Source organism: Acinonyx jubatus, chromosome A1 (genome assembly GCF_027475565.1).
Source record: "Acinonyx jubatus isolate Ajub_Pintada_27869175 chromosome A1, VMU_Ajub_asm_v1.0, whole genome shotgun sequence".
In the NCBI taxonomy this organism is placed as follows: Eukaryota; Metazoa; Chordata; class Mammalia; order Carnivora; family Felidae; genus Acinonyx; species Acinonyx jubatus.
In genome coordinates, this window is record NC_069380.1 from 188,591,166 (window position 1) to 188,609,056 (window position 17,891).

The 17,891-nt window shown below is 40.5% G+C and overlaps 1 protein-coding gene across 5 annotated transcripts in view; it reads right to left on the bottom strand.

The window, feature by feature from the left end:
- The window catches only part of SGCD (sarcoglycan delta), a 934,755-nt gene that overhangs the window by 369,388 nt on the left and 547,476 nt on the right, over window positions 1-17,891 (bottom strand). The window lies entirely within an intron of this gene.

The following is a 17,891-nucleotide window of genomic DNA, read 5'->3' on the forward strand; positions in this document are numbered from 1 at the left end:
CCCATCTAATATGAAATCCTCTGCCATCTGGGAGTGTATAGAAGCTTAAGTCCAACACCACAGGAAAATTAATTTTTAGTATCCCTGCACATTTTCACTTAGGCTTCCAAAGCGCTGGGTTCCCAACCAAGCAGTGAAATTTACGCTACAAGAGGATCTCCATTTCATAACTCAGCTCCTTATAATTCTATAGATCAGGGCTGTATTGTAACAACATAGAAATGCAACAAAGTCATTTCTCGCTAACTTTTTTACACACCAAGATCCCTTAGAAGGAGAAAGAATGTTTTATAAGTTTGAAGGAAATTACGCCTTTATTTCCTATTAAAACATATTCTATAAATTAAAGAAATGATCACATAATTGTAAAATCGTATCTGCAAAGGTCCTTTAACTCCAATGAACTAATTTTATGAATGAGCTGATTTAAGCCTAGAGTTGACCAACTTGTGCAGGAACACAGGGCTTATAGCAGGGCAAGGACAAGAATAACTGTACTGGACTCTAGTAGGTATGATGAACAATGAGAAATAAGAGTACAGAAGCTAGACATATTGCCACCACACCAGCTGCTTTTTCTTTGACATTTGCCACAACCAATGTGGGAATTACGTAATTTAGCTATAAAGTGGAAACAACATGTTCAATAAATATTTAGAAGACTCTAGAGACACGGATATCACACTTGTGACTTTTTTTTTCATACAAAGATTGTTATACCTTGACGAAATGCAGTGACTGTCTCTATTAGGGTTTCTCAATCCTGGATACATATCAGATAGCTATGGAGGCTTTAAAAACACCTATTAAATAATAGGTGTCTATTAAATAATAATCACAAAGGTAGGACTCAGGCATCAGCATTTTTAAAGTGTCCCATGTAATTTGGTATAGACAAGGTTGCATACCACTTGTCCAGAATAATCCTCCCTCAGCCTTGACTATGCATCAGGCTCAAAAACAAACTTTTAACAAATACAAGTTCTGAGCTCTATGATGGAGTTATAATTGCTAAAAAAAAAATATAAATAAATAAAATTAATTAATTAATTAATTTAAAAAACTCCCTAGGCTGTTCCAAGCATTTGGGATTACTTCTCTAAAAACTGGCCTTCAATATATTTTTTAATAGTATGACCACTGCAAGAGAAAAAGATTGCAACAAATTCTAGAATACGCAACAGTAAAAAAGCAGAGCTTCTCTGAGGGCTTGGCAGGACTCTTGCGCTCCTAGGGACCACTGGTATTGACCACCATGTTTACTGACTAGCTGAGGAGCTTGAAGCCAGGAAGGAGAAGTAGTTCTCTTTCAAGTCACACAACAAATTAAAGGCTGAGTGGGGATCAGAATTCGGACCCCTCATGAACGATGTAGTGGCCTATTCTGTACGTAATGAGGGCTCTTAAATCTCTACCACACCAACTGCCTACTTAAATAAGCCACGTAAAACAGAATACTCCAGTTTGCAACTCAGATGGTAAGGGAAGAAGGAAAGAACAGGGAAGGGAGTGAGCAATTTTGTATGAATGGTTACAACAGGAAGCGAAGCCAACCAAACATAAGGAAATGTATACATCTGTTACCAATAATCCTGCCGAGAAAGGGAAAATTTAGATATGCTGAGTACACTAATTTTTCTAGTCAAAAACTGAAACATGTTGAGATGATAAAAATATAAAAAGAAAGATAGTCTCCAATCTGTGTTTCTTCTTGATCCTCCCCAGTAGAAATCCTTCCAGGGAATCAAGTTTCAAGTCCTCTCTTGTCCAGGTTCCTTTCATGACTCTGGGAGGCACCCTAGTAATACATTAATAGCACCATACAATTTTTGTTAAATGGGCTAAAGTTAAGATGTTTTAATTACAACTAGTTAAGACTGTGTATTTTTCAAATTCCCTTTATGTTGGGTGGCTTTGGAGGATTTACATTAAGTTTGGAGGTCCAATTAACAGGAAGGTGAATTGGGGGTTCATATGGTTTGGGTACAGTAATAAGTATTTACGTCATTTGCAGACACTTCCTTGTAGAGGGTACATTATTTCTAGTCCTCCTCATGTAGCAATGTCTTCCAGAAATTCTTCTTCCACCCTTGGTGCCAACTCACCGAGTATGGTGTCATGAAGGTAAAGAACCCAAGTACACCTTGTGATGTAAACGTATCCTGTGATGGCCAGCACCAGAAATATCTGGGTAGTAAAGAGCCAGATGCCAGCTGGACTTTTTTTTTCAATCATTAGATATGTAAAATTTCAAGTGAGATCCAATTCTCACTGACACTTAGTCAAAACAGAAATTCTCTCTTGACAAGAATATATCCAATTCAGCATATAAAATTATAGGTGCTCCATACTGTTTTTATTTTTTATGGGAATCATGGAAAATAGAATGAACCAGAATTCTTACGTTTGCAGGTTATGTGCACTGTGTGTTTATATTCTGTTTGTAAAGTTGCATGCTTTACACATCACCATCAGCAGTAATAAAATCTCAGTTCTGTTGAAATTGCCATAGGAAGCAACGATCTTTCTATTGTCTATAGAAGAAAGTGATAGTGCTAAACAGCTGTCATATGAAGAGGCAATCTACGGCTATGCAACCAAAAAGTATGGAAAACGTATGTCAGTTAATTATTAACAATATCATTTTTCTGGATTTTATGATAAGTCTTTTAAAAATTAATGATTTCTTTTCTCACCCTAAACATATTCATGTTTTTAATTTTTTAGTATTTATATTTTTTTATTTTTCCCATTAAAACATCCCCCCAAATTATTTAGGCTTCAGGCCTCACAAAACCTGGATCCTCCCCTAGCCCCTGCCATAAAGGACCCTAGGCATACGGCAAGCCCTCAGTGGGACACCACTGTGGGACATCACTGCTTAGCTGAACACACTGCAAGGTACTGTTATCGGTCTTCCATTAGGAGTGACTTTTGGACTTCGCAGTGGATAAGAACCACTCCAGGGTAATTGATGAAATGCACATTCCTAGGTGCATTTATGCCCTAATTCAGTAGGGCATCTCAGGAACCTGTGTTTATTAACAAGCACCAAATGATTTTGATAGATGTGGCTCAGAGACCATGCTTTGAGAACATGAATTTAGACCTAACATAGAGATACATCCCTGGCCCAGTCATTGGCTCACCCATTTTCCTCCCATGTCTATATAGAGTATATATAAATATACATATATAAATATGAAGGCTGGCAGAGTAAAAATATATATATATACATATGTGTGTATGTATATATGTGTGTGTGTGTGTGTGTGTGTGTGTGTGTATAGACAGAGAGAGAGGGAGGGAGAGGGAGAGAGAAAGAGTCATATTTTTTTACTGTGTCATCCTTCACATTTTCACTGCTTTCCTACACTGGTGCTTCCATTTCCACCATCCTCTTTCAGCAGGATACTGAATATTATGCTCTTTACAACCTTTGGTGTCTTGGTTTTTAAACGTGCAGGTTATCTTTTCTGCCATGAGAAAGAGATCTCAGCTTACATGCATCTATATCTATTGTACCGCGCATGTGAATTTTAAAAAGGTGTCCCTCTATCCCAATACCGTCTTCTCGAGAATCACAAGACTAGGACTTTCCATCAGTCTTTGGGAACCTGTTTAATTGTTACACAACATATTTTACAGTGATATGTGTAATCTCTCTGAATGTATCCTAAATGCTTTTAAGTATGTAAAACTTTTAACTCCAGGAGCAACTAAACAACGGTATGTTTATGTGTGTATGTAATTATATAAAATATGTGTGTGTACATGTGCGTACATGCATACACTTATTCAATGAATAAAAATGAAGACAAAACAACATAACCAATGCACATCCTCCAGTAACACAAATCTATAAGATCACAAGTAAAAGAAAGTAAATTTACACAATTTGACTCCCTTTCCAAATACACATGTGATTATACTGATGTCAAAAGTAGGCTTAGATCTAAAGCATTATTCTATTCCTTTATGAGCCCATTTTCAGTGTTCATTTGTTTATAAACAAATCCAGTTGACTTATAGATCATCTATGCCTTGCGCACAAAATGCAAGGGAATTGTATTTCTCATAGAATGAATATAGTGGAACTTACTGTTGTTTTGCCCTTAGATAGGAAGGAACTACATAGAGTCAAGGTCATACCATAATATAATAACCAAATATCATCACGGGTTAATTAAGTAGCTGCTACATATAATAGATGCTGAGTTTCCAAAAAAGGTCATTTTGGATGCACATATTACTAAAGCATGGTTTTGAAAGCTGCAGTCTCATGGTCTCACACATTCAAACATTCTTACCTGGGATCACGTAACACTAGAGAATCAAGGCCTGATCCTAATTTGTCAGCCTTCAGGACAGTATCCTTTCACAAGACCTCTTCTTAGGGCGTATAGCCCTATTTGTTTCCCTGTTGCCATTGCAGCCATCACCAATAGCTTAGTGACTTTCTGATAGCCATGAAGCTTTTCTGAATGGACTCACAAATGCCCAACACCAGCCATAGGAGCCACTGGAGGATTTGTACAAATCCCAAGTTTATGGTGCAGTCATTACAAAGACCTTTAAGCCAGGCCAGACTAGCTGGCCCCTGAACCCTGTAGCTATTGCTCCCAAGGAAGCTGAATTATATGTTCAGCTTAAGGTCACCAACACTAAGCTTCAGAGTGATGAGCCCCACTTCTTTGACAAACCTTTGACATCCTAACACAGAAAGACGATCATACTCAAGTGATCATACATTTCATACATGTTGACTTCCCTTCCTCAATCTAATTGACACCAAATAGCTACTAGCCAATCTCAAACTGCCCCAGTTCTTAGATTTCATCAGTTGCTATAAGGTGGATGGAAGGTCCTGGGGCAGAACCCCATACAGCTGGCATACTTTGTGAGGCTGAGTACATATTCGAATCTAATACTGCTATAAGTCCTCATTTGTCTGCACTCAGTGTTTTTATTTCCACAGAGATCTTCTTCAGGAGAAGAACAAATGTTGTCCTTTTGTCTCCCCAAATAAAAGAGATACCTAGAGAATAGTTAGAGCATCTGCATTATCAATCTGCTATGGAGGAATGCATTATGTTTTGAGAGCTGGTTTTAAAATAACTAGTAAACTTTCTAAAGACACATATAAGGCCACCAAGTTTCCTGATGATTTTTCTTTTGGGCCTGTAAAATTTTAGACTATGATCTGCTCTACTAACAAGGTAGAGTTGAGAACAAGGAGGTACTGGCATGCATTTCACTCCTGCTTGCCAGACTCTTCTGCCCACTAGGCTTTATAAATATCTTGTTCCATAAGGGAATTTATAGGGATGCCAAGGAGTGCAAGTCTGTAAAGTTACGCATAAGAGGGAAGAAACATGGCAGAGCACGGACCTGGCCTTCAAAGGGAATTCCCAATCACAATCTATTTTTTCAGCAAGAAAAAAATATTTTGGCCACTAAGTTCCAAGTACCACAGCAGGTCCTAGAGATACGTAGGTCTTCAAATGAAGGAGGAGGATCGTATTTCTGCTTTCTTCAAGCTTGTACTTTCATGGGAGAGATGGACAATACTCTTGCCAACAGATTAAGCCATTAGATCTAAGTTAGGTGTTAAGAAGGAAATGAAGAGGGTTCCTTAGGAGAGGATGGAGAGTGATCCACTCTGATCATGGAAGGCCATTCTGACAAAGGGACAATTAAAAAGGAGAACACATTTTTCAGCAGAAGATGCAGCAAGCATTCTGGCCATAACAGCCTGTTTAAATTAAGCAGGGTTGGTGGCAAAGCTGGTGCTGAATGAGCTCAGTGGACAGACTAGTTTGCAGACAGAGACTCTGGCCCACCTGGACACCTTGTAAGTTATGAAAAGGAGTAATGACTTAAAATGGCCCAATGAATAACTACCATCTTATTTAGAAACAAGACCAATAAGACAAATCACGGGAGCTAGGGTTTGTTGCTAATGATGCTGCATGTTAATATCTCCAGTACATTTACAAGTAAACATGAATCACATCACTGTGTATGAATCTAACCAGTTTATATAAATAGCAGGACTGCATTCCCCCACAGCTGCATCACCGTATCTAGGGTTTGTGTGAAATCACAGTCATTTTGGATTATCTTGGCACGAAAATAGTTTTCCATTAGCCATGTTAATTTTGAGGTCTCTGATTTCAAACTATCTGCTTTCCAGGGTTGTTTTCCATCAGCCATCCAGATAGCACATTAGTCTTGGTTTGTTAATATTTGGCACAATTTAGACAATTGTAACAAACTCATCACTTTCGGTTGTGATTTAACAATCAGCACTTTTCTTATAAAAATTCATCTGTAAGAACAAATGCTTGTTTATGTGAAACAGTCTAAGAATGGCATCTTCTGTTTAAACACGTATGTGGATTAATTTAAAAGTTAGGTATTCCACAGTTTAGTTTTCTAAGAATTGGAATATGTAAGTGTTGAACAATTTTTACTGAAAAAAAACTAGACGAGTGTATGTATTTAAAAAAAGCTTAAGAGTACACATTTAAAACCTTTTTTTGTTGTTGTTCACACTTCCAGTTTCCCTCCACAGAAGTGACTATTACTAGTTTTTTTATCTTTATTGAAATGTTGAATAAATATGCAAGCTTTATTCAATATGTACACACATGTTTAAATTTTCCCTTTTTACACAAAGAATGGCATATTTAAGGCTCTTTATTGTTCTGAATCTAACTTGGTTAGATTCTGAATCCAACTTAATATAGCCAAGGGATAGTCCCATGAAAATATACATAAATTTGTATTTTTTAAGTTAAACAGTTTGAAATTATATGGATACATGATATTTTACCTAGCCAACATGTTAGTTATGAGCATTGAGGTTGTTTCCAATAATTTTCTGTCACCAAGGCTTATTTTAACAAATAAGTACTTATCAGGGATTCTCATGACATTAGCAGTAAAAAGATGCCCTGTTTCTTGGACCTTCCATTCTAGTGGGGAAAACAATCAACAGATAAACAAACCAAAATGAAATTTTAAACTTATCCTTGAGAAGGTGGCTTAGGAAGAAAAAAAAGAAAGAAAGAAAGAAAGAAAGAAAGAAAGAAAGAAAGAAAGAAAGCAAGCAAGCAAGCAAGCAGGAGGAAAGGATAATGAGCGGGAGCCTCTTGTCTCAAGGATGGTCAGGAAAAAACTCTATAGTGGAAAGATTTGTGACAAAAGCATCAAGTGAGAGAGCAAAGCATGAAGACATCTGGGGGAAGCACTCTGGTCAGAGGAAACAGTATAAGCACATGCAAAGGCACTGAGGTGGGAATTCAATGGGCAAGTTTGAAGGACAGCGTGGCTAGACCAGAGCAAAGAAGAGGGAAAGTGTTTGAGAACCAATTTGGGAGTGCAGGCAGAGGGGTGCACACTGGGTCTTATAAGCCACTATGAAAATCCTAAGGAGGGTACTGATTATGCTGTTAACTATCTGAGAACCGAGGCATCAAAGGAAGAGGGTCCGATCTTTGCTTCGGGATCTGTAAGGAAGAGAGTACGGCAACAAGAATGCAGATAGAGAAACCAGGCACCTGTGATTACTGCTATTGCTCAGGGGCTGGTGGGGGCAGTAGCCCAGACTGGAGCAGCGGTGAGAGAGAATTTGGTGAGGTACGACTGTATTTCAAGTCTTTTTGGAAAGTAGAGCTAACAGCATTCGCTGCTGCCAGAGACACAGGGTGAGGGTAAGAAAAGGAGAGGAGCTGGGGAATGCCAAGGGTCTGGTGTGAGTAGCTGGGTGAAGGATGGTACCATTCGTCATGATGGGGAACACTAGGAGAATAGTGGGCTCGCCGGCAGGCGGTGGATGGAGTGTACAGAGGGGAGAGAGAGAGGTCAAGTTGATTCTGAAATGCATAGAAGAATCCATGGGGGTGGAGTCCCAAAGGCACTTTGAAAGGAGTCCGGAATTCAGAGGAAAGACTGGGCTTAGAGATTAAATATTCAAGTCTCCTGTATATGAATGTTATTTAAAGCCCTAGTAACATAGCATGCATGTTTCATCTATGTCCAAATGTGCCTCAGAGAAGTCCTGAGAAATTGAATTGCTAGGTCAAGCTGCGTATGTGTGGGGAGTGGGGGTGGGGGGGGAGGGGACAGTGTTTCTTATAGATATTACCAAAGTTCTCTTCCAATGTATAATATGCCTTATACTTACATTCAAAAGGTTTATTTCTGATCAACTGGAAGATATTTCAGTATAATTGCGATCATTATTTCTCACCATCTCTGAGAGTTAGAAGTATGAAGTGCCAGTTGAGGTAGTTTTAAATGGAAATATATTTTTGAAACACACACACATATTTGTACTAGGGACCATTAGATACATGAGCTAATACATTCTTGGCAATACCCTGGAAGGTGAATATTATTAAAATCATTTCATAAATTAAGATTCTGAGGTACTACGGAGTGAAGGAAAGTACTCAAGGACAGCTCTAATTAGTATGCTGGTTAGGGTCTGGACTCAGAGTGAGGCCCAGTGTTCTTTCCACCGCATATGGAATGTGGCAAAGACTTGCCTTTCCCTGAATGTAACATGAGGTGTTTAGAATTACCATCCTTGTGTACTTAGTGCCGCATGCGCTTAAAATGGCGTAAGCACGGCCACCGCCTGACAAGTCTGTGTTTTCCTTCAGATCCTCCCAAGCTACTGTTCTGGGCATTTGGAATACATCAGTGAGCTGAAACACAGATGCCTAATCTCATGGCAGTGGTGAGAGGCAGTGAAGGGGGAGACAGATAACAAATATGAAACCAAAGTATATTACACTTATGTTACAGGGGACAAGTACTAGGGGTAAAGGACTCCCCCTGATCAAAAGACAGGAAAAGGGGGATCAGAAGTATGGGGGTTGGGGGAATCAGAGCAGGTTCAATTCTTAAAAGCATGGGAAGGGTTAAACTCATGGAGAAGGTAATATCTTAAGAGACTTGAAGGAATCTGGAGAGTCACTGAAGCTTTGGCTGTGCATAAAACGTGGACATCATTGTAACGTGGTTCTTGATGCTCCAAAGTGATGACTAAAAGAGAACATGTAAACTGAACACCCTTAAAGAGGAAAGATAATTTCAAACACCTGACCACAATTTTAATCGTATCATTTTTACATGTGCACTTGGCATGCCTCTACCCATCAGAGCCTCACCTATGGTCAGATTTTGTTTTTAAAGAATGTGACTTTTTAATGTTTATGTGAACAGTGAGGGAGGGGCAGAAGAGAGGGAGACAGAGGATCCAAAGCAGGCTCCGCGCTGACAGCATAGAGGCAGATTCAGGGCCTGAACTCACAAACTATAAGATATAACCTGAGCTGAAGTTGGATGCTTAATCTACTGAGCCACCCAGGCGCCCCCATGGCCACCTTTCTTAACAGGAGTGACAGTCCTTTGCAGCAAACCAGCTGTGTCATACAAGACCAATGTTTCTTAAATCCCTGTGATGACTCCAACCAGAATCAGTAATGAGGATCCCAGTTGAGCGTCTAGAACTCTTCTGTGACTTGGGGATCAAGCCATGTAATAATAATGAACATGACTCAAATACTTAAGACCGGACAATGAGATGCAAGCTGGAAGGGGACACAAGCAATATAAAGTTGAAATCATTATTTAACAGGAGAAAACCAGGTTCAGGGAGACCAGAGAGTAAGTCAGAAATAAGGCCAAAGTGGGCCAGAGAACCACAGGCTTCCCACAAATCCGGGCTTTGGTCTTTTCAGCTGTTTGACATCACTTTCATCAACCACCACGGGCACACCTTCGGAACAAAACCCAACGGCAAATCACAACAAACCCATTGGTTTGCTAGCCCAAAGAAAGCATGCAAATCTGATGACAAATGCTTGTTTAATGGTTACCATGTGCCAGACACTGTTCTAGATGCTTTACTGAACCTATATAATTCTCACAGTCATGTAATTATGAGGAAGGCACTATTATTATCCCCACTTTACAGCTGAGGCAACTGAGAAACAGAGAGGTTAAGTCATCGACCCAAACACAGTTGGAGTGTTAAAGCAAGAATTTGAATTTAGATTGTCTGGCTGAAAAACCAATCCTCCTAACTCATGTTAAATGATTCCACACAAAAGTGTCTACTTGTTCAGAACAGCCTGATGACTAATGAAAAACATGTTTTTGTGACAGTTTGAGCGTGAATTTCTCAACATGGATATGAACTGTAAGACAATTCATCGATACTACAAATACTATGGCAACAGTAGTTGCTGGGGTACATGTTCCTTAAGTACAGGCATCTTTCCCAGGTAATAAGCCATCTTTGATTGTGTCTCTGGAACCCACAAACTTTTACAGCATCATGAAAAACAGCTACAACAAATTAGGCGCATCTTTTAATAGTGATTCAATAGTTCCATAAAATTAGAATTGATCCAGTAGATTTTCCCTTGACAATTGTGTTTGGTAATGATCTTTTGCTGTGCTCTCAAATATTTGCAATGAAATCTGTGGTCTGAAAGGAAATGCTATTTACCTCATTCTTAGTCATGTTATTTGTATGTATGTATGTTTGTATGTATGTAAGGAAGTATTTACATTTTTTTTGTTTTGTTTTAAATCAAGGTGTCCAGAAACAAACACGCTAACAATAATAGTGAAGTTATTACGTACTTGGATAAGTACCTGGCATGCCTCCATATATGTATATATGTATATCTATTAAGCTATAATTTACTTCCCGTGAAAAACACAAATATTAAGTATTCAGCTCAAGTTTTACAAATCTGTACATCTGTGTAAACAATATCTGATCAAGGCAGGGAATGTTTCCAGAACCCTAGAAAGTTCCCTTATGCCCCTTCCTAATTAATCCCCATCCCTAGAGGCAGTGACTGTTCTGATTCCTAGCACAATAAAAATTTTAATTCCATGTACAATACTATGATGTGATTACTCCAAGGAATATCTGACTTCAAAACCTGTGCACTAGGCATGCTGTCCTACTGCATTTTTGCTCAGTAGATACTTACCCATGACCTACTCGACAGTGCCCTCTAAGAGAGTAAGGTCATAATGCTTTAATTTCTTTCCTATGCATCTAGGATGGTACTTTACGTACCACCCTTAAAAGAACTATAAAAGAAAGGTGATTCAAATCTTTTTTTTTTTTTTTTTTTGAGAGAGAGAGAGAGAGAGAGAGCAAGAGCACCAGAGCAGGGGAGGGGCAGGGAGAGGGAAAGGGAGAAGGAGAGTGAGGGAGAGGTAGGGGGAGGGAGAGAGAGAGAACATATCTTAAGCAGGTTCCACACCCAGCACAGAGGCCAATGCAAGGCTTGATCTCATGACTGTGAGCTGAAATCAAGAGTCAGACACTTAACCAACTGAGCCACCTAGGTGTCCCTCAAATCATTTTCTATATTCTGAGGTTCAGAAAAGAAACCCTACTGAAAGATTACTATTGAAAACACCTATAGATCAGGAGGGTGGGGTTAGTGAATAAAGTGGACACATAACCCTCTCAAAGTAATGGGAACAACTCAGGTCCTACTACCTGCCATGCTGTGGGAGATCAGACTAGTGACACCCTTCTTTACCTCTTTCTAGATTATCTAGATTTATAGATAATATCTCAGAATGTCTAAATCCTTTGTAATTAGTTAAGAAAAAAAACACTTGGTGATCCAAAATGTGCCTTTAGGCCAGCCCTTAGACTGTGATCTGCTGTTCACATCCTCGGCCTGGCAAATACCAGGTGTAGTTTTGTCTACAACAGAAGTGATGCCACAAGCCTTGGAAGATCAGGGCCAACTTTGGGAGTTAATGTGTGTCATTACGTGGTCATTACTTAAGGATATTAAGAAGCATCCTTAATAGAGAGAAGAACTGGCAACAGGAAAATGGAATGAAATTTAAAGAGAGAGCGAGCGAGCTGGAACGAGTACAGGACAAGAGAGATGATGGCGGACAACCACAGGTAAGAACAGGAAGGAAAGGAACACAGTGTGACTCTGCCTGTCCGCTATTCCTAGGTTCTAAGTAGTCTTCTTTCATGGAACATGCCATTCCCACTACCACAACCCTAACCAGAGTTAGGACAACAGGGTGGTGTCTAATGTTTGCTTGGACGAAGGAGCTAACAGCTGATATTTATTCACTGAGCTCAAGAAGTACAGTTTCCGTGGCTAAATACTTCAACCCCAGCTGGTAACTAACTGCAGGGTTTCCAAGAGTTCAGAAATATGTTATTTAGAATTCAGGGTGCTCATGAGAGAGTCTGATCCTATCACCTCGCAAAGGAAAGTGGGCTGAACAAGGAGGGAGTTTCTAATCCCTGGCAATATAGTTTTTTTATCAGGAAACTGGGCTTGTGTTAATAGGTGCCACTGCATTATCAGTTACAAAGAAGAATAAAGCCTTAGCTCCACATTCACCTACACACCCGGAGCTCCGTTAGGACAGCCACCAGCAAAGGTTTTCGAGCAAGCCAATCTCACAGGATTTATACACTTAGTGAACCGTGGTGACACCTTCCTCCCCAAGTCCTACAAACCTCTCTGACAGCAGGCCAGGGGCCACAGATTACAAGGCTTCTTTATATAAAGTGGTTCACACTTGGCAATTGGAATTTGAAATAATAATGAAGACAATCACTTCTTTGTGTGGCAGCAAAGGTGAAAGAGCACAGTGGAATCTGGAGAGAAATTCGGGCAATGCAGAAAAAGTAACTTGGATAACTCAGGGTAAAATATTCTTTCCTCTGCTGATTGTGCCCATACTTCTTTTTATCTTGGTTTGCCTATTTCATTCTTTGCCAGTCTGTCTCATGCTGTCTTAGTCAATATTAAATGTGTGTGTGCGTGTGTGTATTTCCTTCTGCTCTAAGATCATCTCACCTCCCACTCTTCCTTCTTACTGTGCCACTTCTCCCACAAAATCACTCTCTTCCCCTTAGGTTAATAGACATTTGGTGTTCTGTTCATGGAATATGCACCTGGCAGATGACTGGAACTGAGTTCAGGGAATCATATTTTTGTCAAGAGGAGTTTAAGTAGAATGTGCTCAAGAAAGGTAAGGAGAATAGCACAGGAAAAGAGGAGGGACATATGAAATAATTCAAGATGCCCATCCTTGGGAAAGGAAGACTTGGACCTTCATAAAGTAATGGGAGAGCTTTAGAATTCCAAAAACGATAGATTATGAGAAACAGAAAACACTCTAGTGGCATCGGATCCCATTGTACAGGTGGGAAAACTGAGATCCAGCAATTAGTGAAGTCAGGACCTATCCCAAGATTTCTGACCACTTCTATCTTTACTCCCTTTCTCCACCTCACTTCTGCACCAAGTACCAACACCCATCTCAAATGTGGCTCCAGAGCCCATGACAAAGGGCATAGGTTACAAAGCGCAGACATGAACATTGGCTCAATTTGAGGAGAGTTGAGGTGAGAAATGACACCCCAGCTGCCTTGCAGAGTAGAGAGGTTCTCCATCATTGAAGGCACTGCCAACCCATGTGGCTGATATCTGTCAGCAATGCTATAAATTGCATCCCTGCAGTAGATACTGACTTAACCACATCTTAAACAAACCCAGTTCTGTGCACAGTGTCTGGCTGGCTTCAAAAGAATCACTCAGAGAGCTTTTAAAAATATAGAGACTCTCCAACTCTAATCTCTGGAATTCTGATTCAGGAGGTTTTGAGAAACCATGGAGGCTGGTGATTTCTGAGGAAACTTCCAATACTAAGATTCCAGTATGTTTCTCTCTCTTTTTGTTTGTTTTGTTTTGTTTTTGAGACTTGCCTTCCAAAGTATCACTAAGTTATCATTACTGAGGCGATGCATATAACATGTAGTCCACACCAGACTCATAGTCAAGAAACAAGAAGCATTGCCATTGTCGCAGACTGCCTGTGTCCCTTAGACAGTCTTTTGATCTCAGTGTTCACTTTCCGGATCTCAGTGTCTGCTTCCATAAAGTGGAAGGAATAGATTACTGAGGCAGTGTTTTTCAAATGTATTTGTTTATTTGGTTTTGTTGTTGTTGTTGCTGTTCTTGTTGTTTTGTTTTTTGTTTTTAAGCATTTGTGGCCCCAACTGTCCATGCCTGTACTACAGGCATCCTCCCTGGTGTTCACTGATAATAGATAGGTGCTGATAGGCTCATCATCTGGCAGAAATCTCGATCTGAATTTGTGGGTTCCTACTCCATACCCAGAGGGTGAAGCATGGTTGGCTGTAACCAGTATGGTAGTATCATCGCATGGGACCAGTGGGTACACAATCCAGTTCTGGGTGTGTATTCTGAGATGCGAGGGAAAGTCTACATGGGACAGGATCCCTTCCTGATGAAAGGGGCAAAGTCTCATGAGGAAAGGTGTTTTCCCCTTCATGCCCTGCCACCTGTGCCCTGACTTAGACATGATGCATGGACATGAGCACGGGAAGGTCAGCTAAAGGGCAGAAGATGGGGAAGCAGAAAGGAAGCTGTGTTCACTGGGGACAGTGCTCAGTTGTCGCACTAGCCCTGGACTGTCCAAGCACGACCTATACCTGTCCACGCCAAAAGCAACACCTTATACCTTCAGACTTCTGTGAGCAGAGTTTCTATTACTGTAGCCAAACACAAGTTTCACGGGTACTGCCTTAGAACTCCCTTTTCAGATGAAATCTCCTGCAAAACCCCAATACAGACAACAAGTCAAAGTAGCTGGGCTACAGTAGAAATACGGAGAGGGTGTTTCCAGTTCCAGAACTATCCTTCCCCAGATTCCTGACGAGGTTCTTCCATGGAACCAAAACCAGCCAGGACCAGCATCTCTTAACGTGGAGACCCCATGAGAGATCCTCAAATCTTCCCTGAGACCTGAGAGTTCTTCACCAAATCTGTTCTTGTGTTTTTCTTTCTTCCTTTTTTTTTTTTGATGTGATTATTTGGTGTAAATTTTGTCCTAGAAAACATAGGTCAGATTCACAACTAATGCCTACTACCACACAGTTTTGGTGTATTTGTATTAACCATGTGATCGCGTGGGTGACAAATGACTCCATTCTAATTTTCATGAAGAGAGAAAGGAGAAGAATGTGACACAACATAAAATGGCACATTCCTTCAAGGTGCAAATAAAAGGACAGAGTGAAGGTAGATGGGAAGAGAAAACAGCTGTTGAAGAATCAAGCGTCTGTCCAGGATATAGGAATGTAAGTGTGCTGGGATCAAAGTAATCTCTGGGTACGTGTTAGTCCCATATTCATGGTGTAAACCTTATTAAATTCCATGGGGCGCCTGGGTGGCTCAGTCGGTTAAGCGTCCGACTTCAGCTCAGGTCGTGATCTCGCGGTCTGTGAGTTCGAGCCCCGCGTCGGGCTCTGTGATGACAGTTCAGAGCCTGGAACCTGTTTCAGATTCTGTGTCTCCCTCTCTCTGACCCTCCCCCGTTCATGCTCTGTCTCTCTCTGTCTTAAAAAAAAAAATAAACATTAAAATTTTTTTTAAAAAATTCCAATAATGCATGTTCTACATAAGAAACCAAAGTTCATAATCTGAATGTTATGAGATATATTTCTCTGTATTTAATGCAAAATTTTGTTTTAGGACTATGTTTATTCAAGAATGATTAAAACAGAGAGGTAGTATCTAGGTGGATATTTTCGGTTTGTACATATGTGACAGTACAATAAAATAATTAAGTCGATAATGAGGGCATTGATTTCCCCCACAAACACCCTGTAATGAAAGGGGTTTCCATATTACTCATACTCAAGAAATTCTGCACTACAGGATGGCCCAGGTCTCTTCCGGATGGTCAAATCCAAGATTCTATGAACCTCCTAACCTTATGAAAGTAGAATTAAACACTTTCACCAATAAATGGTACAGGTATGGCCTTAGAGATTTTTTTTTAATTAAAAATAATTTAAATAATTTCATTCATCAAAATAAAGCCTATGTATCCTTTTATCTTCCTCTGAAAAACTTTGTCTTTATGACAAAGTGTCCGTGGGCAGGGCCTAGAACCAACTGGTCACCACAATCACTCACCCATCTGCACCTGGTCCATTCACTCAACACCCCCAGTGGGAATACCTCTGGATGGAAGAAATAGGGGTTAAAAATAAAGCCTTAAGAGCCTGCTCCCTCGCTGCTTGGGAAATCTGAACCCCTGGGCGTTGCTGTTCTTACAAAATGTGCTTTCTGATTGCTTCCAGAAGGCACAGCGGGGCAGACTGGCCACAGGGTCTCCCATCGTGTTAGAGGGTAAAACAATTCTCACCGAGACCGTGGTTTATCCACACACTTCAAGCGAATGAATTGGTGCCTGCTGGTTTGTGCTGTTTCTAGTCCGCAGGCTTCATTCCTGGTCACCGTCTCCTCCCTCTGCCCTCACTGCCCCGTGTGGAGTGGCCACTCCTCTACCCTGTTGCCTGCACCTCTGCCCTGATTCCTTCTCCTCTACCCTCCCACCCCTTCTTTTTCTTTTCAAATGTCAAAGGAGCTTGATTCGCCCCTCCTATACTTCCAAAAAAGGGAAACTATAAAGTTTCTTCCAAGTTTTAGGCGCTGCCGTTCAAAATTCTGTAACCCGGAGCTGCCATTTCACGCCTGCTCTGCTCAGTGCTTGACACAGGCTAAATTTAGACAAGTATGACATTAGAGCTCACTTGAGTCTCCTTTTTCACTGGCAGTGGGCTTGGCTATGGCTCATGTCGGTTCCTAATGTGTCCTGGCATTCTGCTCACCCAGTAGGCACTTAGGAAAATGACCAATGTAGTCACCGTCTATGCTGAACTCCAAATGCACATTTGTTTCTGTCCCACATCCTGTGCGTCCCAAACCCTCGCCACCCAACATAACACAGAGATAAGACTGATGAAAAAAATGTTTGCATGCCACTCTTCGAGTAAGAACCCCTGCTGACCCCCATTTCCCAATTCCTTCCTCCAAGTGCACAACTGTGGAGAACATGAGGGCTGAGAGTACGGACTTTCCACTGAGAGAATAGAGGTCGGCCTGCACAGACGTCTTACACAGAAGATGAAGAGCTCCAGCCCTGTATCCCTCATTCACCCATCAGTCTGGACTGTTAGCTCCTCACTGAGAGATTTTAAAACTAAAGTAAACACACACCTGAATCCATTCATTCAACTCTTTCTCTAGCTTGACTCTTGGCCAAGACCCTTTGGAGAGCACAAGAGCTGTCACCAATTGCTCTGCCAGCAATCACAAAGCTGGAGTGAGATTTCGTCCAGCCCTTCCTGAGCTGAACGAGTTTCTTAAGTGCAATTACACAGTGTATTTTCCAAATGCTAAGCACAGAATAAGGTAGAGCTTTCCCGGGGTGGGGTATAAAAACCTGTACTGCATTATAGCTGATACATATGAGGAAGGATTATTTAAAAAGTTGGGTTTTTTTTAAAGCACTCTTTCCAGTAAAGTGTAAAATAAAATCAATTAAGGAGTTAAAATTCACCCCATCCTATGTCTGTCTTATAGCGACGATTATGAAGAAACTACTGTTTTCTGTTTCCCTTTAGTTGTCTCTATTTCCAAAATACAGAAGTAGTTTTTGAGAGTAAAACTGCCACTAACTTTTCAACTCAGGATAGTTGAAAACTATTATAGAAACAGAATTACAAAGGTTGATCCAGCATATTTCTAGGCAAACCTATCAGTGGGCTCCTTAATGACAGCCCAAATCCCGTAGAATAATGAGATGCCAGGAACTCATATACACATATCTGCTCCCACACTCTGAAAATGTAATCCAAAATAGAAACTTCCAACTCTGATTCCTTGCTAAAATGAAAGCTATTTTCTGCTAAAAACACCCCTCTCAAAGCTCTCATGAAGCAAAGAACACAGATAGTTTCATCTCAAATGATCTTTCGTGGCAAC